The sequence below is a fragment of the Lichenostomus cassidix genome, chromosome 1 (genome assembly GCF_008360975.1).
Source record: "Lichenostomus cassidix isolate B80296 chromosome 1, HeHo_3.0, whole genome shotgun sequence".
Classification (NCBI taxonomy): domain Eukaryota; kingdom Metazoa; phylum Chordata; class Aves; order Passeriformes; family Meliphagidae; genus Lichenostomus; species Lichenostomus cassidix.
Window position 1 is genome coordinate 34,925,463 of NC_139479.1, and position 16,601 is coordinate 34,942,063.

General features: G+C 36.1%; 1 protein-coding gene and 1 long non-coding RNA gene across 2 annotated transcripts in view; both read left to right on the forward strand.

Moving 5' to 3' along the window:
* The window catches only part of NALF1 (NALCN channel auxiliary factor 1), a 443,768-nt gene that overhangs the window by 204,410 nt on the left and 222,757 nt on the right, over nt 1–16,601 (forward strand). The gene's annotated exons all lie outside the window — the stretch shown is intronic.
* LOC146444527 (uncharacterized) lies at nt 2,283–6,700 on the forward strand. Its single transcript, XR_014851073.1, has 4 exons — nt 2,283–2,406; nt 4,252–4,310; nt 5,613–5,761; nt 6,510–6,700. It is a non-coding gene; the product is annotated as an uncharacterized LOC146444527 (long non-coding RNA).

Sequence of the window (16,601 nt, forward strand, 5' to 3'; positions counted from 1 at the left end):
GTGGAAATGTTTTTTGATCACAAAAAACACATGTGCTGGGGAAAGAAGTCTTCTTTCTGGTTTGGTTGATAGGTTTTGTCACTGTTTTTTCCCAATGTATCCTTTGATAATATTATGTTTGCTTAACAGCAATGATGTATGTCTTTGAATGTAAAAAGGTGATTTTACAAGACAGCATTTAAACCATATTCTAGAAACCAATTCACAGAAATGAAGGTTTGTTGGGTTTCGTCCCCCCGTAGTTGGGAAGTTGGCTACAAATATCCATGCTTGAATTTTTGAAAGGCTTGTTCTAATAGTGGTCAATGGAGTATTGTTATTCAATAGTAAAAGATTTCAATACCATTTATGATTCCCTCTCTTTTCCCAACCTTTGGCCTGAGTTTATTGGTCTTCGCATCACAGTTAATTGCTTGAATCTAAATATCTGTTAAATATGTACAATACACATAAGCAATAAACCCCAATCTCGGAAAGAAATTGTCTTACTCTAGCAGTGATTATATCAAATCCCAAGATCTCTGTGCTCAAAATTAAAGATTAATAAGATTGTCCATCTTCTCCATACAAGCTGTTTTCTGAATTTCTAAGTTGCTGGTTAGTGCTATTTGTTCCCATATTTACAAGCCAGACAAATAAAATTACTAGATATTTCATGTCAGGAAATAGGAAACAATTTTCCTCTGGGCAGATGGGAGGAGATCGTTAGGGAAGTGACTGCATTCACTTCTGGATAACAAACTGCACTTCAGCAATTCAGTGCATTACTGGCAAACCTTCTTATCTCCTACTCTTTTGCTGATACCTTGAGGCATATGGTCCTTTGTGTAGAAGTCTTAAATGTGTTATATTTTACAGGTGTCTCACATATTTATTGTACAGAAGATAATAGTACAGATGTTCTGGAAAATGTTTTTGAATTCAGTCCCTATTGAATTGTTTCCCACAGTTGCAGGAGACTGGGTCTGGTGGCTGATTCAGTCTTTTCAAGCTGTGAGTTTAATATCTTGAGGCATCAGGGAAATTAGGCATAGAAAATAAGAATACCTGGGTACAGGTTCTTCCTAAGCAACAAGCAAGATTACAAAAATGTGATTTTAACAGACCTTTATACCTCACTGAATGTGAACTTTGAGATCACTTAAAACTGCAAGGTTTTTATCCTGCATCCCTTGAATGCAGTGTTGCAGCCTTTTCATGTGGAGATTTCAAAATATTTTTCAAAGAAAACAACTTAATTTTGTAGGTGTTTGTTGTCCTGCTAACATTTTCACTGATGGAACAAAATAATGAGCATTTTTAGCCTCCAGCAATCTAAACATTTTAAACATAGATGGCAAGATACGAAGTATGTCTATGATTGTTCTGGACATTTCTTATATACAACAAAATCGGTAAGAGCTAAAGTAAAAAGAGAGCCTTAGGGCTCTGAATAGTAATGTTTAGATTGCAAGGGATACTAGAAAGCAACCCAGTGTCAGAATTCTCTACCTGTACTTCCTGGCATGATATTGCAGGGATGACACTCTGCAGTAAAACTTACAGGAATTGTGTGATAGTGTTCAACAGTGTATAAACATAGTGACAATATAAAAGTATGAATATGATTATTTAACAATTAAGTGAAGCCTCTGAGACGAAGTCAATAGTGAGTTTTCTCTCCTTTCACTTAATAATGAGGTTTCTTCACTGGAATTAAAAAAAAAGAATTTCAGCTTTGGAAGTTTTGCAGAAGCTGCACACATGCCTAAAAGTTATTGAGATTTGCTGGAAGAAAAGGAGGGAGAAAAATCGAACTAGCTGTCTGTTTTGGCAAATGTTAAGAAATGATTAGTGAGAGATGCCTCTGCCCGAATTAGGGTGCAAATGAGACCATATGCAGAAGTCAGCAATTTTATTTAACAATAAATGTGAGATAGGGAGATAGAAAGGAATAGAAAAGAGGAGATAGAGAGAGAGAGAGAGAGAAATCAAGCAGAAGATGGGCGCCACCCATGGATCCAGAGGCATCTCTTCTCCTTCTCCACACTGGGCTCCTTGGTGGTGGGGCTCCTGAGGTTGTTCAAAATTTTTCACTCTTTATGGATGCTAGCGAACAAAGGAATTAATGCTCACTGGGTACACAGTTCTTTTATTCTATTGGTTAAATTATTCCCTCACCTCTAATGCCAATTAGGCCCCATGCTCAGTCTTTCCCTTCTTTTGTGTTGGCTTCTTGGGTTGATGGGCTGTCAGATCCCAATCTCCCCCTTCCAGAATTTACCTTTTACCCATCGGAGCTAATTTCAGCACAATTGCTGAGCTGGCTTTCCTTTTGTTTGACCAGTGATATGCATATAAGCAGCTGCTTCATTACACTGTTTGCCACAGTGGGAATTTCTGTCTGGATGCATTAACCAGGATGAGGTAAGCAGATCTCACCTCCACCAGGCCTGGAGTTAATGTCTCTTGTTGCTCCATTCTGTGCTTATCTCTCAGTAAAGACCACAGAGACAGGCAACTCTGCTCTTTAGCAAAAAAAACCCCAAGCCACTTCATTTGAACCTAGAGTGCAGTTTTTTAAATTTTCTTAAAAGAAATATACTAAGGGAAGGATTCTTCTCATTTGAGATTAAATCTGAGATCACATAATTCCAGCAGAATTCTACTCAAGAAGGCAAAGAAATATTTTTTTAGGTTCGTAAATGACTTAGACAAACACATGAGACATCTAATACTGTTATACAGAGAATCTTCCTGTAAAAACCTGGGTCTTACTAAAGTGACAGATCCGATTTAAAATGTTCTTGCTACGATTATCTTCCTCCCTTCCAGCAGCACTGATAAAAACCTGCAAGTACAGTAAACAAGGTGTAGACTGGTTTGATCTTTCTGGGGCAATACTGGTCCACAAGAGGCATTCCTGAGTTGGTGCCTCTGTGCTAGAGACCCTCAGTCATCCCAGTCATGCTGGCTAAATACATATAGTGGGAGGAAAATCTGAAAAGCAATGAAGTTTACCCTTTTTGTTTCTTAATTTTGTGGAAACGAGCAAATTCAGTCTGATTTTATCTATGAATTATCGGTATTTCTTACATAATGTTCTGAGATGTCTTTATTTAAAGATCGTGTGAAGACACTGTTATTGATGGAAAGGACCTCTCAAATTTTAATGCATATAAAAAATCATCACCTAATAATGCACCTCTGCAGTTTGTACTAGTGAAAATCCCCATGAAAATCAAACTTGAATGGTATATTTTGTGCATCTCAAGGGTTTCTCATTTCTAGCTTAAACAGCAGTGGAATGCAATCTCAATGATTCTTGTCAAAAACATATACTTCATATTTTATGCTGTTTTGAGGTATTCTGAATCATACTGCAAATCTATTGCAAACATCAGTGAAAATTTAAAAATAAAAATATCATTATTACAATAAACTAATGCCACTTATTGACTTGAAACTAAAATGAAACATCTGCTCTATCATGGGAAATATTTAGCACCAATGCTTTACTTTTAGAAGTTAAGATTTTAATTGGAATTTCATATCTAATGACTTGCAGGATATCAAGACTAGATTTCTAAAGTAGTATGGAACATAATGAATGTTAATGAAGAGAAAGTAAAATACATTGCAAAATGTTAATATTTCGAGCATAAGATATATTATATTCTACTCCTTTGCTCTTTGTCTTTCTTTGTTCCTTTGTTTGTATCCCTAGAGATTTCCCTTTATTCTTTTAGTGTTCTTGATTTATTCTAGCTGCCCTCCTTTCCTCTAGCTACAGATGCACAGAAAAAAAGCCGTATTTTTATAAAGTAATTATTTTCCTTTGATTTCATTATTATTTTCAATTTTATCTTTAACTTTTCTAAACATTTCTATTTGTTATTATTTAATAATTTTCTTTCTTCTTGCATTTTTCTCATATATCTAATGTAAATAATATTCTCTGCCACACCTTTCTCTCAGACTTCCCCTTTCCTTCCTTCTTTTCTTCTATTTTTCTCATTTATTCCTACTTCTCATCCACCCTCAATCTGTTGTCTTTCCCTGTAGTTTTCTTCTGTTTCTAATCATAAATTGATCATTTGTCTGCTACCAACAAATCAGCATCTAAAAGATGGATTTTAGAAATGTTCTGAATCTACACCACTAGCAAAAAATCAGGTTGTAACACCAATGCTTTTATGTTATAATCATATTGGTGTCATGTTGTAATCAACACTTCAGAATGCTTTTGTTTTTCTAATATTTATATTGTAGTGGAGTACAAACATTTCATGCTTGGGTAAAAAGCCTAGGACAAGTACTTTGACTACTAGGTATGGGACTAATACAGAATGAGAAAAAAATAAGTAATGAGGCAATAACATGATTTTTCTTCAGGAACCATTTCTTTTATTTTCTGTCCTTTATGGTGAATCATGCTAGAGAGTGATTAAAATAAATATTCCAGGAAATGGATAAAATATATTCAGATGCAATCACAGATGAAAGTGTGATTCAAGTTTCAAGTTTCTATTGTTGTCGTTCAAATGGTACTTAATATGAGCAATGCCTTGAGATCAAGATGAAGCCCTGTAGTCAACATCAGAGACAAGAGCTTTTTGAGTATTTTTGTATAATTGTGTCTGAATAGCAGGTTTTTTTTTTGTTTTTTTGTCCTTGTTATTAGTCTCATTTACTAATAGTACAGGCAAACAAATGAAGAATGTGAATCAAGTGCCATGTGGAAAGGAGAAGGACCTGGAAATCACCAGAGAATTTTAAAAATTAGTTGAATACATATATAATGAACCCCATTCCACAGGTCATAATGGGTTTTGGGAACTCTTTAGAAGAACACATAGATCCATCACCTTAAAATGTAAAAATTTTTCCTCCTGTGAAATTACAGACAGATAATAAGGAAGAGAGATATGAGCATGGATGAAGATTTGTCAGGTCCTTTCTTCTAGTCAGTGCCCAAATAAATAGAGAGCAGGGTGGAATGACCTGTTAGGCAATCCTCTTGCCTTCACAAGCAGCTGGAGAACAAGTCTGCCCTGGTACTGTTCTGAAGTTCTGTAGTTGATGTGGCAGTTGAATCTGGGGACATGCAGGACCCATGGAGCTCCTCCTTTCCCAGCTGCAGCCCACTGCAAGGCTGACCCCGTACTCCCAGCAGAGACACATGTGCAGTGCTAATGTAGCTGGGTGCCCTGAAAAAAGCATATTAAAAAGGTAAATAAATAATAAGTAAATAATTTACTGATTGGTAGAAGATAATCGGATAGAAGTCTAGACCTAAGAGGAGAACAAATTAATATTTGAAGTTAGTATATTTTTGGTTGTTTGAGATATGATTCTGCCACCAGTTATTTTGTAATAACATGTCAAATATCAGTAAAAACATTTAATTCATTTTTTATAAAGAGGTTATCTCCATGAAATATTCCATACAGTTTAATTTATGCTTTTTATTTAGGCCAGGAGGAATAAAATAAATGCAATTACAATTATACAAGTAAATGTTATTTCAAACCCTCTAGCAGCAGGAAATAGCTTCATAACAAAATTATGTAACAGCTGCTATCACTAGTGATCAGCTTGATAATGTTTTCTCTCTCATTTTTATTTTTCAGTGAGAGTTATTTCATGGCATTGTCTTCAACAGGTTGTGTAGTGAGGAAGAAATAAAGCAGATACAGGGTACACATGTAAATATGGAAATGGTGAAGCAGTCTATGTCCTTTCATTTTGACACAGAAATGTCTTTGGTCTACTGTGTAGAGTAAGTCAGTTGTTACCTATTAATTTTATTTTTCATCACTAGAACGACAAGCGATTGTTCAGGCCCTAATGAAATAAGCCCTTGGTTTACATTGCATCAATATTTGTGAAAGACTGAAAGTTCTGTCTGAAAACCAGAAACAAGATGATTTTTTCATAGTTAAATTTTATGTGTGGATTATATGGTAGCTTCATGGTAAAACCATCCCAGATATGCAGTTAGAATAGCTGGAAAGTCATTTGGGTTTTTTGGGTCAGTTGAGCTATGAACAAAACTGGAAATAAGTATTAGCAAAAAAAGAAAAGGGTATTTTCCAAAAAACCAAAGAACATTGTGTGTACTGAGCAACACTGCAAATGTGATGTGATGCAATGAGGAGGATGTTAATGCATACCTTCAGAGACCTATCTGCTAGCAAATATTGATGTCATGCATGGAGAAAAAAGATTTTGCCCACAAACTTCTGTGTACAATAAATTCTATAAATATAGTTTCTAAGGGAAGCAAAAAGCATTTGTAAGTTCAGGATCAGGATAATTCATTTTAGAAAAAGAGTCAGTTTGATCCTAAGACTTGATATTTACCAGGTACAAACAGGTATTTATTACTCTTTACCCAAGTAGTGGTTTTGCGGTCCATGGACAGCTCTGACTTATGTTGGAGAAAGTCTTTATGTTATAATTACTGTATTTCTCCTTTAAACGTGTTGCTTTGAATAACATGTATATTGATCTCGTTGATTTTCCAGCAAGTCATACCTCAGGCAACCTTTGAAGAGGTTGGCTCAGCTGCCGTGAATCCATTCTAGCTGTGGCTATCAGAGGAAATTTTTATTTCTAGACAACCCCTTTCCATCTGGGAAAAATATGCAGTAGGATTTTGGCAAAACCAATTATGTTCATATGTTTTTCCTTTAAAAATAAATTAAAAAGCAACTAATTCTACATGTCAGTTTCTAGTGAAAGTCAGAAATCTGTTGTCGTTTTCATTATTTTGTTTGGTACTAACTCAGTGTTTCCTAAAAAATTCCTGAGTATCATGTTACCTTACTTTTGAGAAACACTGTTTGTGCACTAATGCAGTCTTCTTTCTCACTGGAGATGGAAGCATAGATAGATGCTGTATATACTCTAAGGGCAAGTAACTTGTTTCCCTTTATGTATATTTTCAGTCTAGAATAGAACTGAATGTAAAGGAAGGAGTTTATAATTTATTATATCTACAGCAGCAACACCTAGATTACTAGGACCTAGCATGACCTAGACTGCATTTCTCAAGAGTGCAAGCACTGACTCAAGTTAGAGATCAAGACAAAGCATAAATTCTCTTCTGACAAATAATTTTTGTCCTGGACTATTGCGAAAAAACCTCAAACAACAAACTAACCCACCCTAATAACATTGCAATACATCCGGTATGACAAAAAATTCAATGTTCCTTGAAGAAAAGAACTTTTAATAATTTGCAACTCAGACATGTTTCAGTAATTGCTATCACTTATATTTGATTGTTTAGGTACCTTTCTCTCACCCCCCCCTTTTTTTTTCTTTTAATTGAATGGTTCTTGAAAGAAAATGAAGAGTTAGAGATGGCAGCTGTCAGGAGAAATCATATAGCAAAAAAGGCTATGTAAATAATAAGCCCAAATATTTCTTCAGCCCCCTAAGGAGCAGAAGTAATCAAAGACACTGTTTCTGACTCACTCAATTGAAAACTAGGATAAGAAAAGGTGCCCAGGTCAATACAGCAGACTGAAATTCTTTAGGAAGTTCTAGTTATGAAGAGAGATTACAGAAAATACTACATTTGGAAACAAAGCCAAATAGGCAAGCACATTAAGAACTGATTCACCTTCAAAAACAGCAATCTCATTCCCTGTGTTAGAAAAACACCCTCCAAAATATGAATTCCAGTTTTGACATTCAGTCCTGGCTAAAAGTCCAAGGAATTAGGCATCCCTGAAACGTGGTAGAATATCAGAATTGCAAGAAAATTCAGGTTATCAGAGACTCCTGGTATTCATCGAGTCTAGACACATGCTCAAAGCAGAACTAACTTCAAAATAGATCAGTTTCTTCAAGACTTTTAGGTCAGTTTTGGAAATCTCCCGGAGTCTCTGGACAACACAATGTTGTGTATAAACACTTTCAACTGGATTGTATTTTTTCCCTTTTTCTCCAGGCAAGAATTGCCATGCTACATTTAGCCTGTCACCTCTTCTTGTTTTTTAGTGCACCTCAGAGAATAGCCTGATTCTGTCTTTTCTATTCCCTCACTTTCTGGAGTGGGTGAATATACAGGAATTTATAAAGTCAGTTTGAGCATGCATGTAGGCAAGTTTTATAGACCATAACCTGAAGGGCTGTTTAAAAGCTACTCTTCTTTCACAGCCCCACCACAGTCAGAATAGGATTTGTGGTGAATATTGGACAATCATCCTATATTAATTTTCCAGGAAGAAAATCTTAGTCTCCCCTCCCAATATGCTCCTCTGCTTACCCTTGCCCAACAATACCATTTCAATAACCGCTGAAGAAGTTATCCTTTTTTCTCCCCTTCCCTTCTACTACACAGCCATAGTATATAAAAACTTGTCCTTTTTTTTTTTGTCTCAAGAATTACAAAACCCTCATTTTCTGAGTCTCATGTGATCATGATTATTTGTACCTGGAATAATTTCAGTACTGCCCTGAAGCAACGATGCAGTTGGTGTAAGTTTTTTCACAGCACACTGCAAGATAGAGTTGGCTCTGGTGTTTCTGATTTCCCAGCCTGCTTGTTTGACTAATTAGATGTTGGGCTCTGTAGATGGTTTTGAAGTTGTTTATTCCCTGTCTAATGACATTACATGTGTCACAGCAACTGGTTATGTGAGGTGCTCGGCTTAGAAATAACACAGGAAACATCTGGGGTTAGACACTGCCAGCCTGCAGAGAGCCTTGTTTTGTCTTTACCAAAATAAAACATTCTAGAAAGCAAGGGAAAAAAAGAGATAAATAACAACATATTAATGCTCAGGTGCCATTACATATATTGCTGATACATGTTCAATATCTCAGAGAGAGGAAACGAAGGCATTACCTCTGGTTCTGCACATCTTCCCCTATTCTGCAATGTCAGCTTGCAGCATTTTATTCACTTTTGGGCAGTATCTACTTTTTAGTTTCTTGCAGATTTTCTAATGGTCTGTAGCTAAACATAAATGCATATTTGTAAAATAGAAAAAATAGCTTTGAGTTTTCCAAACTATTGGATTCTAGATTTATTTCACACTATTCTCATGAAGTAGTTTTGTATTCCAAATGATCACATCTGGCAGCTGCCCAAGTAAAAGAGCCCTGCCAGCTCAAAGACACACTGCCAGGACATTAATATTCATACTGCGTTTTGGTCTTCTCATTTGTGTACTTAACTCTCTGAGACACAGGGAGGTCCATGGGGAACACTGATGTGGGAGCTTCAGCCAGTGGTGCATCAAGATTTCATTAAAAAAGCAGAGAAGAATACAAATTTTAGAAGTATAGGCCCACTGCTGCCCTTAGAGAGGTTTATTAAATAATAGCTAGCATGCATCAGGTGGGACTATAATCTGAAGTTGCTGAAGCTGTTGACTATCCTGGCTGTAATCCAGAAGAAAAGTAGGATTGTAGGTTTGTGCTACAACTTCTGGAAGGTACTTGAGAAAATGTAATCCAGTTCCTACAGATATCTGTAATGAGGAAAGTGAAATATGTTCCACTTTACAAGTAAAGGAAACACACAAGCATATATATTTTTTTAACCATCAGAAGTTATATTGGATCAATTTAAGGTATGCTAGTTTATAAAAACAGATTCCAATACACACACTCTAAATGAAATTTATTAGAAAATATATTATTGATGTCAGAATTTCTGTCAAAATACACTTTTTAATAATATCATAATTATGCAAAATAAAAATGTATGTGTGATGTTATTAGCATTCCCAAAATTTATCCTTGACTCCTCCATACCTTTAGGAATATCTTTTGTTATGTTTTCTGTAGAAAGCAGACCATTATGTAACAGCTAGAAGGTGTTTAGAGGATTTTTTTACAGCTATTATATGAGGATCAGTGGTCCAAACCTTCAAAGTGTTCCTAGAGCCCCAGTGAAAACTGAAGGTAGTTGCAAGAGATAAGCATTGCAGGAAGTCCTCTAGTAAAATAGGATAGGTATGGAGAAAGCTTATCGTTTTCCTCTCTTTCATTCTAAATGGATTGTTTTTGAATACATATATAAATGCTATTTCTAGGCAAAGTGGGTTAGTGTGTTGTTTTTTGGCCAAGAACAGCATGGTTTAGCATGGCCACAAGGTGATATGAAAGGCACGTACAGTGAGGGCCCAGCTCATTGCTTACTGATCACATTTAGCACAGTCCTGGTCTTTTCTGCAGCCAGGTGCAGGTTATCAGCCAAACAATTTTTCTTTCCATCAGGTAAAAGCACTTGTCTCCCTAATTAAGGAAGAATTCAGTATTTTCAGAATATAAACACAAGATTGACCAAATAATCCCTGATTCTTACTCCTGTTTTCTATTACTTTAACTCCTTATCATTTGTCTCTTTAACTTATTATTGTCTCTTTGATATAGAGATAAAATATTTAGCTAACCTTTACTTTAATTCTTGATATAGTTATAAAAAGGGGAAAATTAAGTGACAAAAACTTGCTCATTGTGGAGAGGGAAGTTTGGAAAAAAGTGTTAAAGTGAACCAAGATTCAATTTAACAGAAATGTGCATAGTAAACAAAAATTTTAGGAATGGCACCTGTCATGTCATCAAAAAGAAAAAAAATAATACAAACAGGGGGTGTAAATAAAATGGCATTTTACCAGATTAACCTCTTTTTAATTCAAAATTTTGGACAGATTTAGCTATCATTGACAAATTATATAATGGCAAAGAGAATTATAGAGAGCATTGGACCATTATTTTAGCAGGGGGCAAAAGGACTGGTCAGGGTACAAATAGCTGCTAGCAGAAAGTAACACAGTCCCTCTGAGCTTGAACATCTTTTCTGCCTAACAGTACAGAGCAGGGATTTTTATGACAGTTTAACCTCTTGTCAACCTTCACGAAGAATGCACAGCAAGTAACCATTAACTTTTGGAGCTTATACGTCACAGAAAATCAAGCATACTTTAGGATAAATAAACCTGTGCTAATGTTTTAGATTTTTCATCTGAAAATGCAGTGGATGAGTAGCTAATAAGACATGCACAAGAACATAGTCTTTGCTCAATATTGCTTTGACAAATTCATCTTGTGTTATAAGACTAAGATTTAAATAAGCAACTTGATAATTTTGGACTCTTTGCAAAGAGAGTTTTTATTCAATGCTGAACCTGGAAATGTTAAAGACCTCTGCTCTTCTGCTATTGTGTTCAGTCACCAAAGAACACTTTTCCATCGCCCTCTTGCCGAGAAGCCCTAGTCCCAGATCAGAAATACATTTTTTTTAAATCAAGGAAATGTATTGTGTACTTTCTTAAACACATAACTTTTCACATCAGTGGAGAGAATAGAGACAGAAAAATCTAAGAAATCCAAATGCTAAATAGTCTTGTCTCTATACACACATACCCATATGCTGCGGAAATAGCTACAGAAACACAGGGATGACTACTCTTCTCAGACATATCCTATGCAATTATATATGTACTTTCAGATATTCATGGCATTCTCTAGACCAAGATCTCGTTTCCTTTCTTGAAATATTTTTTCCAGAAGAAAATACAATTCTTGTTTTCCAATATTTGTGTTAAATAAATAGACATTTTCTCTTTAGCTACATAAAACTGAGTGCTCACTCTGGAGAACTGGTATTCTTCTGCTGCTATAGCACTGTATGGGAGTACTTAGAAGGGTGAATCACTAAATAATTATGCAATCAACAAAATGGTTAATTTATTTGTCTAGTTGGTGGCAAACGAGACAATTACAGCATAGCAACCATATTTTAGAATAGAGTGATTTTTCTAGTCCTTTTCCAGGCTCGATGTACCTGTATTATTAAAGCAAATCTCTATTGAGTAGCCTTGATTATGCATCATAATTTGGTGTCTCCAGTGCTCTAAGCTGATAGTTGCCATTTCTTTTTGTCTTAATGCCATGGCTGCCTTCCTGCTCAGGTAGTCCACAGAAACCTGTATGAGTGAAATTCTGGCCTGCAGCTGCTTGATTTTCAGTTGTGAAGGAATAAGAACCTTTACTTCATTCTACAAATGGCAGTATTTTCCATTTTCCCTTAACATGGCATGCAATCAGAAAAAGAGAACCACAGTGGTGGACAACAACTGTGAATGTGGTGTAACTAAGAGAGATGGTTCTACACCATAACTCCATTTCAAAACTGTTACAGGTACCAGATGTGCCAAAGCAGGGAGCAGGTTATATTTACAAAAACCTGATTAACTTTTTGCAAAACATGACATTGACCTCAAAAAATTCTGGTATACCATGATATAGTAGGCTAGCACCTACCCCATTGCCAAAATCTCCTGTTTTCTAAAACAATGGAAATTATTGCAGTAGAAAATACATTAAACCCTTTTTTTAAGTGGCTAACCTCTCCTGGAAGAAATTTAATAATTCTCACTGCTCCATGTTGTACAGTAAAATGTGTGTTCTTTGGACTCAGTAAATTACATAACATATGCTGCAAGAAGCAACATGGTTATACAGAAAAGGATATAAAAACAATGAGCAGCTGAACTAGTGGTGGGAGTTCTCCAGAAATAATTACAGCATTTATTTAATTTAGAATTATATAAATTTGTGGAGTATATATTTCTTAGGATCAGGAGTACACAAAAAATTTTATTAAACAAATGTTTTCCAAATAAATGAAGTATTTTTGTTGATTTGACTACTTTCTCTATTTCTTCATCAAAAAAACTTAAACACAAAACTGTAATACTTAAAATTACTCTTGTCTTGTAAAATCAAACCTAAAAATTCTTTCTCTTAACTGTTCTTGAAAATTTTTGCATGACAAGTAAAAAGAAGTCTCTTTTTTTTAAGGTCTTTTCAGGTTTCTTGGGAAGAGGAAGTTTCAGCTAGGCTTGCTATTTCTGCAGCTCAAATGCTTACAACTTAAATATTTGTAAAGAATGAGAAAAATAACTCCATTTTCTATAGCTGATTCTGAAACCTTTGTTCCCTTTCTTTGAATAGGCGTAGGCAAACATGTAATTTGTCCTGCCTTTTGTCTAACTGCAAACAATAGATTAAGTTCAGCTGAACATGCAAGGGAAAAGACAAAAGCAAACATTGTCAAGTACTTTCCATTAGCTGGATTTTTCTTTTTCCTGAAAATGCCAGAGTGTGGAGAAGCTTTTCTTCTCTTTATTTTAATAATCATATCCAGTGGGTATGGCTCTCAAGGAAATTGAAAGGTCAAGACATGTACACACTTATGGTTGGGTTGATAGCATAGGCTTGTACATCTTCTGCCAGAAGCTTTTGAATCCCAGCTGCAAAAAGATGCAAAAAGTTAAATTATTTAAGGCATAATCCAGGTGACTTTTGAGATATTATTTCTTCCTAGCAAATAATCTAGATCTATCACTCTCTTTCATTTTAAAGCCACTGTCCTGTCACTACATGTCCTTGTAAAAAGTTTCTCACCTGTTCTTTTGTAAAACCCCTGGAGCCTTCTCTTCTCCAAGTTGAGAGGTAGACCAAGCAGGGAACAGCTGGAGCTCACAATACTTCTGTGTTAGCTAATGTGGATAAAACCCTTGCACTGTAATGCTTAAGTGTGAAGAAGATTATAGAAAATTGTACTGCAGAGTAAATTTTATACAGTAGAATCATACACTGCATCATCCATTGTTATGTAACTTCTGCTCGTAAAGCATAACAACTTTTTTTACTGACTCCTCCAAGATATAAATTGAACTAGTTTTACTTAAAATTTACTTAAAATATACTTCTCTCACCGATTTCCTTCTATTTTGATTGCATTTTTTAATAGATATCCGATGTGGTCCGTGGCAGTCTGACCTTTTGATCGGTCACAAGTTCACATATAGGCCACTAAAAATTCATGTGGGGAAAAAAAGCAGCTTAATACCAAAATTCAATTCACTGAACACTGAAGCATCATAGGAGTGTGATATCTAGTTTTACTAAAAAATATTATATATATATATATCTTAATTTGATACCCATACCTTACGCTTACCATTTTGTTATAAGGTTGAGTTTCTGACTCTTGGAAAACTGTAGGAAAATCCAAAATTTCATTTAAAATAAGGTGTACTAACTTCAATCTTTTATTGCACTTCTGGGTAAAAACGTGGTTCTTATGAATTTGAGTTATTGATATTCATAAAGTTCATCAACAACACAGGAAAGGACAGTTCATTTACCTCCTTTTTTCTTTGGAGGCATGCATTCAGCACTCTAGAGACATAATGAACATTCTTGTTGGAATTGGTATATTTCTTATAAAAAAGGTTTGTAATAAAACAACCATTTCAAAGAAAAAGTATCTACCCTCTAATACATCCCTGCTACACAAGGTTTTAATTTTATAAATATTAGCTACAGACAAGTAGATGAGGAAAAAATATTAAAAAAAAAATCTGGCTTTTTACTCTACCAATTACTTCATTTGGAAAAAAGAAAGGAATCAAGATAAATCTAACTTTAGTAGCTCTAATTTTAATAGAAAAATTCACTGGTATGAAAAAAATAATAAAAAATCTGGTCTTAGAAATATTTCTTAGAAGGTTTACATTGGGACACTGTAAAGCAAAGCAGCAAAATGAAAATTTGCTTTCACAGTGATGGTGAATTTCTCTAAACCTTGACATGCCAAGTGAAGGGCTCACTTCTCCTCTCCCAACCTTGCTGTATCTGAGCATTTGTTTTTCCTAGAAATGAAATTCTATGATAATTTCAGTCAAATATATACACGATTTTGTGATGTCCTTGACATGCTTTGGGAAAGGCATACTTTGGTTGTTTGTAAATATAATCTTCTTCGCACTTTACCATATCTGCACACAAGATCGACAACCTAACACTCAAAAAATCTTCCCAGGGTATGCCAAGGAATATTTAAAATTGTATTTAACTAATGTTATAGATGTGCATTTGTTTTCCAAATTGCATAATTTGGAAGAAAAATATTAAATCTAACTCTATTTAGTTTGTTTCCATATTGGAATATGTTGGTATGAAAGGATAGGCTTGTTACTGTTTTGCTAACAGACAGTGTGAAAGCGATCATGAGATTAAATGGTGTATTAGAAGCAGATGACCTTTGGCACAAAAAGCAGCTTTCCTGTGTTCCTGATATCACTTTGATTCCAATGTTCAGCAGAGCACTGACGCAGTAAGGATGGAAATGTGTTTTTTCTTGCAGCGAGCTAAATAACAGTTTAGATTTTGCTTAGACAAATCTCCATCTGGATTAGAAACTATGCCCTCTATGGGGAAATATGGATTCTGCTAGTTAATGTATGGTTTGATATCATTCAGTTAGAAATGCTTTTAGAAATAGGAGGGTGCTTGTCTGATAATGCTGAAGAACAGAAATTCAGTATGCAAAATTCAGATTCATGTTTGTGTGGTTGTATTGAGTTTGCACAGCCTGGTTTTTGGGAGTGGGTGACCCACGGAGGTGGCTTCTGTGAGAAGCTGCTGGAAGCTTCCACCATGCCTGCAGAACCAATCCTTAATGGTTCCAAAGATGGACATGCCACTGGCCAAGGCTGGGCCAACTAGAGATGGTGGTAATGCCTCTGCGATAACATATTTAAGAAGAAATCAAAATAAAAGTTTTTACACAGTTTTAACTGCATCCAGAGAAGAGCAGAGCGAGAACATGTAAGAACAACTCTGCAGGCACCACGGTCAGTGAAGAAGAGGAGGAGGATGTGCTCCAGGCACAGGAGTAGAGATTCTTCCTCAGGCTGTGGTGATGACCATGGTGGAGGAGCTGTGCCCCTGCAGCCCATGGGGTCCATGGAGATGCAGAGATCCATTCACAGCCCATGGGGGAGGTGCCCATGCTGGAGCAGATGGATGCCTGAGAGAGGCTGGGATCCCATGAGGGACCCGTAGAGCCACAGGAGACCCTTCTCCTATGCTGGAGCAGCCTGTCCTTGAAGGACTACACCCTGTGAAAGAGTGACCCATGCTGCAGCAGTTTTGGGCAGGATGTTTCCCGTGAGATCGACTCACATTGCAGCTGTTTGCAGGGTGCTGTTGCTTGTGAGATGGACTCATTTTGGAGTTCATGGAGAACTGTTTCCTGTGGAGACACCCCATAGTGCAGCAAGGGAATGACTCCTCTCCCTGAGCAGTGGGAGAAGCCATGGATGATGAACAGATCATAACCCCCATTCCCTCCCTCCTTGTGACACTGGGATAGGAGGTAGAGCTGGAAGGAGGAAGGGGTGGGGGAAAGGTGTTTTTAAGTGTTTATTTTACATCTCATTATCCTGCTCTGATTTGTGAGTCATAAATTCACTTCATGTCTCTGAGTTGAGCCAGTTTTGCCTGTGATGTTGTTTGATGAGTAATCTCTCCTGGTCCTTATCTCAACTCATGAACCCTTCACTTAATTTTCTCTCCTCTGTTCAGCTGCAGAGGGGAGTGAGTGAGCGGCTTTCATGGGTCCAGCCTGGCATCCAGCCCGGGTCAACCCACCACAGTGGTGGATTTTTATCTGAAGTCCATTATCACAGTCAGGTCCTGCTCATTTGTGAACACTGAAATAAGGGAAATTTCTTAAAAAATTTTATGTGCCACAAAACGCATTGTGAAACTCATCTGAGAAAACAGGTAGCTTGGAAACT